Source organism: Protopterus annectens, chromosome 8.part0, assembly GCF_019279795.1.
Source record: "Protopterus annectens isolate FY-2018-M chromosome 8.part0, PAN1.0, whole genome shotgun sequence".
Classification (NCBI taxonomy): Eukaryota; Metazoa; Chordata; order Ceratodontiformes; family Protopteridae; genus Protopterus; species Protopterus annectens.
Genome location: NC_056741.1, coordinates 1,535,178,209 through 1,535,184,208, shown reverse-complemented (window position 1 = coordinate 1,535,184,208; position 6,000 = coordinate 1,535,178,209). Strand labels below are relative to the sequence as shown.

At 37.1% G+C, this 6,000-nt stretch overlaps 1 long non-coding RNA gene across 1 annotated transcript in view; it reads left to right on the top strand.

The window, feature by feature from the left end:
* The first annotated feature begins 416 nt into the window (after nt 1-416).
* The window catches only part of LOC122809544, a 277,981-nt gene continuing 272,397 nt past the window's right edge, over nt 417-6,000 (top strand). The window contains exon 1 of the long non-coding RNA XR_006365922.1: nt 417-551. This is a non-coding gene — a long non-coding RNA (uncharacterized LOC122809544). The remainder of the gene's footprint in view (nt 552-6,000) is intronic.

Genomic DNA, 6,000 nt, shown 5'->3' with positions numbered 1-6,000 from the left:
TTCCTTCTTCTATAGTGTTTATAAAGAAGTGTTTTTTACAAGAGTGAACTGAGTTAAAAGGTCTGTAACAATCCAACAAAGATTCATGTTTCCAGCTGCGTTATTTTATCCCATTTATATGCATCAGGCAACGTTTTTAAGGCCTTGATGCTCTTTTCATCTCCAAGAGTGATTTTTCTCTGTTTACTTTTCTAGAAATTTCTCTTTATGTTAAGCGAGGAAAGGTATTTGTTTTTAAAATTCACTGAGATACTTTCTGTAGCATTGAGACCAGCTCAATTAGTTTCTCTTTCATTAGATGGGAAAGTACCGCGTGGCAGCTTTTTGGATCCTTTTCACTGCAGAGGTCTTTGGGATATGCTGCAGAATCTTTTTTTCTGGCTGGGTCTCAGGGGGCGGAGCTCTGAGCAGATGCTGATCTGAGCAAGTAATATTAAGCATTAGGCTGTAGGACTGCAGGGTCTCCTAGCACAGGAAAAACAGCTCAGCTAAGTGGAGACACAAGCTCATAGGCGATCATATACTTGAAGTGACTGCAGGCATCTTTAAAGGTAAGAGCAGACAAAAGTATACAAGCTGTATTTGAGAATGGTGCAGTACCGTAGTGACAGGAAACCAACTGCATGTGTTACACACACATGGTAACAGCTTCCAGTGTTGCAGTTTAATGTGAAGCTATTATGAAACCAATATCTAGAAGAATTCAGTATTAATGAAAGAAGACTGCTGTTGGTGCATAGCTGCTCAAATAATTAACAAGCTTCTGTTAAAAATCAGTATGTATTTATTTGGTTTAATGGAGACTAAATATGTTTTGACCTGTCTCTTATGTGTAAGAGGAAAAAAGTGAGATTAGAGAATAATACATGTATTACTATGGAGTATAACAACGCAGCATGGATTTGAGGAGTGTTAAGCATAATATTGGCAGTTTTATGTCAGGAATATGTGCTAATATGCATTAACACAAAAGAACTGACAATTTGTACTGTCCTCTGCCATGAGAAAAACATGAAAAGATAGCAGCATAGGTGTCCATGAATATATATTGACATTACTGTCTCTCCAGAGTTTTGCCTTTATCCTGAACAGGTATGGATATTTCCTTCTTTCTTTTCCCCTCTGTCCTCTCACTCATTGTCGAAAAGTTGCCAATTACAATTTTGTTTGATTGATAATAATTATCTATTCGCATCTTGCACAACGCAGCACAATGAGAGTAAAATAGCTTGCAGTCTTCTGTGTCATCAGAGCTAGTATTTAACGATATATTTCACTGCTTTTTATGTTTCACAGAGTACACTAAATACAAATTTGGAAGTGAAATGTGAGACATCCACGACTGTGTAATAGCTGTTCCTCTATTTCCAGGCAGCAGTACTCTGTTAAAACAAAAGCCATCGCTGAACGCTCAGGCAGGACTGTCATTTAAATACAAAGACACACAATAAAATATATTTATACTTGTGCAAAAGAGAGGGTTTTAATTATAGTCTGCAGGCTCTAAATCCTGGTTGATTACTTGAATCTGTTTTACTCCAAGTGCTGCAAAACTGTAACTTATGTGAGTTATACAGAGGCTCTGTAAAAAGATTCTCCTTTCAGATGGCTTCAGATAGAGTAGTTATATAACCCATTATTAAACAGAAGATCAGGATGTTATATTTTAATGAAAAACTGAGTTCTAAATGTTGGAAGCTATATTAATCTTAGGAAGTTAGAAAATTAACTGCTGATGCAGATTAAAATATAATTTTGTATACATACAAATAAGAACATACACACACACACACACACACACACACACACACACACACACACACACACACAGATGACTACATTGATGATCTACAGAGACAGGCAGATAAACTATCCTTTTGCTGATGTTATATGTATTTGCATTTCTGCAAGGATATGTGTTGAAAACTTGTTCGTGTACAAAAGAATAAAAAGTGCAATTAATGTTAATAAATGTATTTGCTACAGCTTGCGCATGACAGAATGCAATAATTAAAAACGAGCAGTGAGAATGAAGATGAAAACAAAAGACTAATAGTTAGAGCCAAATGCAAACACTGCTGGGTAAGATGTACTGCATTGTGTGTGTGTGTGGTTGTGTGTGTGTGTGTGTGTGTGTGTGTGTGTGTGTGTGTGTGTGTGTGTGTGTGTGTGTGTGTGTGTGTGTGTGTGTGTGTGCGTGTGTGTGTGCGTACGTGTGCACTTGCACATGCGTTGTGAAAATTTATATTCAGCTATAGTATGGGGAGCTGTAACTTTATCTTTTAAATAAATCACTGAACTAAGATTATCTGTGTGAATTGAACATACAGCTGAAAGTAGGCACATTTTATTGGTAATAAAGTTCTGCTCGCATTTATCTCATATTTATTTCATGGCACATTCCCTTCTATCCTGCTTGATATTTTTATTTGTTTTTTGTGTTTTATACACATATATATATATATATATATATATATATATATATATATATATACACACACACACACACACACATATACACACGTGTATTTGTATAATATATAGCGTATCTGTGCAGCTATTATCTGTTTACGTGTTTTTGTGCATGGGCGTGTACATTATTCATGCTGCTGCTTTTTGGTGGGGTGGGTCTCCAGTTAATGTAAGCTTGTGCATACCCTGTACATAAATATCTCTGCTTATAAGCCTATTTATAACATACCAGCTATAACACAGAAAGTAATATGACTCAAAAAATATTAACGTGAAATTCAGTTTGCAGTAAAACTACATCCCATCTGTCCTCCTCTGAAAGGGGATGTATCCGCTGTTAAATAAAGGGTATGTTTTTATGTTTCATGAACACCATATCAGGTATATAATAAACAAAACGTTTTAATTTGACCCAAAAACTTTGACCTAGTAGTGGAAATTTTTTTTTAGCATTAGTTGTGTTTACTAAAGAAAGTTCACCATCTCAGTTTGCATCACCATTCAAATGCCTACAAATATGTTTTCAGATCCAGTCACCAGTGTTGTGATATACAGAAGCAGTCAAAACCTTCTTGACAAGCAGTAGTGATGACTTTACACAGAAGCCAACAGCCATCTGCTCACACAGGAACTGGACCGTTTTTGCAAACCGTAGCATGATGCAAGGCATACAAAAAAAAAAGGCAACCCAGTTCTGTAAGTGGTTAGCCTGCTGTGTTCCACCACATAGATAATGATGGGGCAGTGGAATCAGAAACAAAATACCAGAAATATATATGAAGAAGTCAGAGAATACTCAATTCCAATCTTGGTTAATGTGATCTTTTGCTTTCATGGTAGAAAGCCTTTATCATCACCATGCAAGGGAGTCTCATATGCACATATGCAGGCACGGTTTGTAATGCCATGAAGGTAGAGTCTCTAAGTAGAGATGCTACCATCACAAGCAGAAAGAGATACAGAGAGTCTCCAATCCTAAGTATGGTTAGGTCATGACAGAGGTAAGCCTCTTGATACTGATGAAGCTGGTGTCTTATGTCTCATGGGTGTGTATAACCTATACTTGAAGTGTGATCTATATTCATCCATAATGGAACCACAGTCTTCACGAAATACTTTAAATGCAATGGCAGTGATGAGAAGAGGAAGGCTATGCCATTCCACAAGCTGAGATAGATAGACACTGCAAGTCTAGTAGGAAAAGATGTACCTCTGGACTACAAGTTAATGAAGGGAATAGTGCAGTAGTAATGCAGGCAGAGAGCAAGAGAGGGGTTAGTGAGGGGGAAAGAAATGGTAAGAAGCAAGCAACAGCAAAGTGTTAACCACAATCTGGAAGTGCAGGTGTATTAAAGAGCTGAAATACAGTTGCTATCATAATTTATAGTAGGCATTTCTTTTTTTATTATTTTTGTTGAATGTTGTAATTTGTAAGGCTCTAACTGAGGAGCTTTCTCTCTCTCTCTGAGATAGTACTGGAAAGAGGATCAACCAGCTCAGTTGAATTATCCCACAAACAGAAATGTATAGATGTTACTTAAGTGAAGAGAGTTGCAAATGATTATAGATGTCTGACCTGTTATCATCTTGTAAGAGGAAAGAAGTTAGGTAAAATATTTGGAAAGGGGGCAGAACTAGGTAAAAGCTGTGGATGCACATGCTGCCCCATATCAATCTTAGTGTCTTCTGAAGCCAGAGATGGGGGTGAGTACATGCACCAGTTTTGGGGAAGGTTTGTGGTGTCTGAGGTATGGTGACAAGAAATATTAAAACGTTTGAGCAGTTTCTTTTTTTTTTTTCACTGTATTCTCTCCTTGGCATACCATCCTCTTACTCTGCACCCCCCCCCCACCCCCCGGTTTTTCCTGTATATCCTTATAGCTCCTTTTTCGAAGATCCCAGACATAAACAACCTTCTAATTTCTCAAAGGGTAAGCCTTCCAACAGGATTTCTAGGACGGTAGAGGAAGAACTGTATGAAGATAACCAGACAAAGAGGTAGAAGCAATTATTCCACAATGATCAGTCAAATTTCCTAACACGAACAGTATCAAGCTGTCATGTTAGTACACATAGTATCCACAACTATCTTCCCTGCTTCGGATGTGCTAACATTCCTCCCCCTTCGCTGAGTTAGCTTACAAGGCCTCTGGTGTCCACACCAGGATATATATGCAGTTACTCATTCCATTCCCATCTCCAGAGATTGGACAGTTGGCTGACAGCCTCTTCATGTTATCCCATCCAGATTAAACCTTTCAAGTGGCCCAAGTCCTTTTTCAAACCCAGGTCAACAGTGGCACCGAGGGAAATCTTGACTCTGCAACATCATTTCGACAGCTGAGAAGTGTTAAAAAGTGTAAGATGCAGTAGCTATGAGACTCCAACTTCCAGACTTAACCTAATAATCCAACAGTGTAGTTTCAGGTAGAACACATAAATCTGGAACAATTTTACCCAGGTTATTCTGCAAGAAATGTATATTAGCCACACCCTGAGGTAACAGCACCAAGACTAGTACAAAGTGAAGGTAATCCACCAATTACCTTCATCCTCAAGTTCTAGATTCAGTTGTTCCCAGCTTCACATGCAACCCATATGACTAGTGATCCTGAAATGATGCATTTATGCCTAGTTTACTTATATGTATATGTGTATATATATATATATATATATATATATATATATATATATAAACAAAAGAATAATTAAAAAGCATTATTGGTGCATCACTGTATTTTGCTTCAGTGACAGATATCAGTCTATTGCATGGTTCTGAATAAGGACAGTCATCAAAATGTATCATACAATAATACGTTCAGGCTGGGTATCAGCATCTTTGTCATATACTTAAGTGTTCAGGCTGGGTGCCAGCATTTTTGTCATATACTTAAATGTTCCAGAAAAGACCAAATCTTCTATACAAATAACAGGCAAGATGCAATGAAGACATTGTGAAAATAACATTTGCTTCAAGCAAATGAAAAATACAACATAATGATGGGACCAGGATGGCATTAAGAAGTTGTAGAATAGTAAAAAAACAAAATGGTTACCAGATTTTACTAGAAGCAATACAGTGGAAGGATGGAAAGTAGGGTTGTTAGGAAAACAGCTAGAATGCTAGAGAGAATGTGCGGTCAGGAGTGTGTTTGTGCTAAATTAACCAAAAATAAGCATGCATAATATGCAAAAAGGAAAAATGAAAACATGTTTGTAAATAATGTTCCGTTTAAAGAATATACTAGACAGGATCAAACTGAAGCAGAATTAACACTTCTTTTTGAAAAGCAGAATTTGTAAGCTTTACATCATGTTTCCACGTCTGTGATAGGAATGATCTTGTTTAAACAATCAGTTTTCAAGAAATGGTAGCTATAGCAGTAGAGTATCAGAAAGGTGACACATGCTTTATCCCTCATAGCTGCAAGATTTGTGAAAGTGTGTACATCTGGCAAAGGATGTATGCACATGAAGATACCTGAAAACAGGATGCAATCAATTGACTAAATAATGTGGTTTAATATA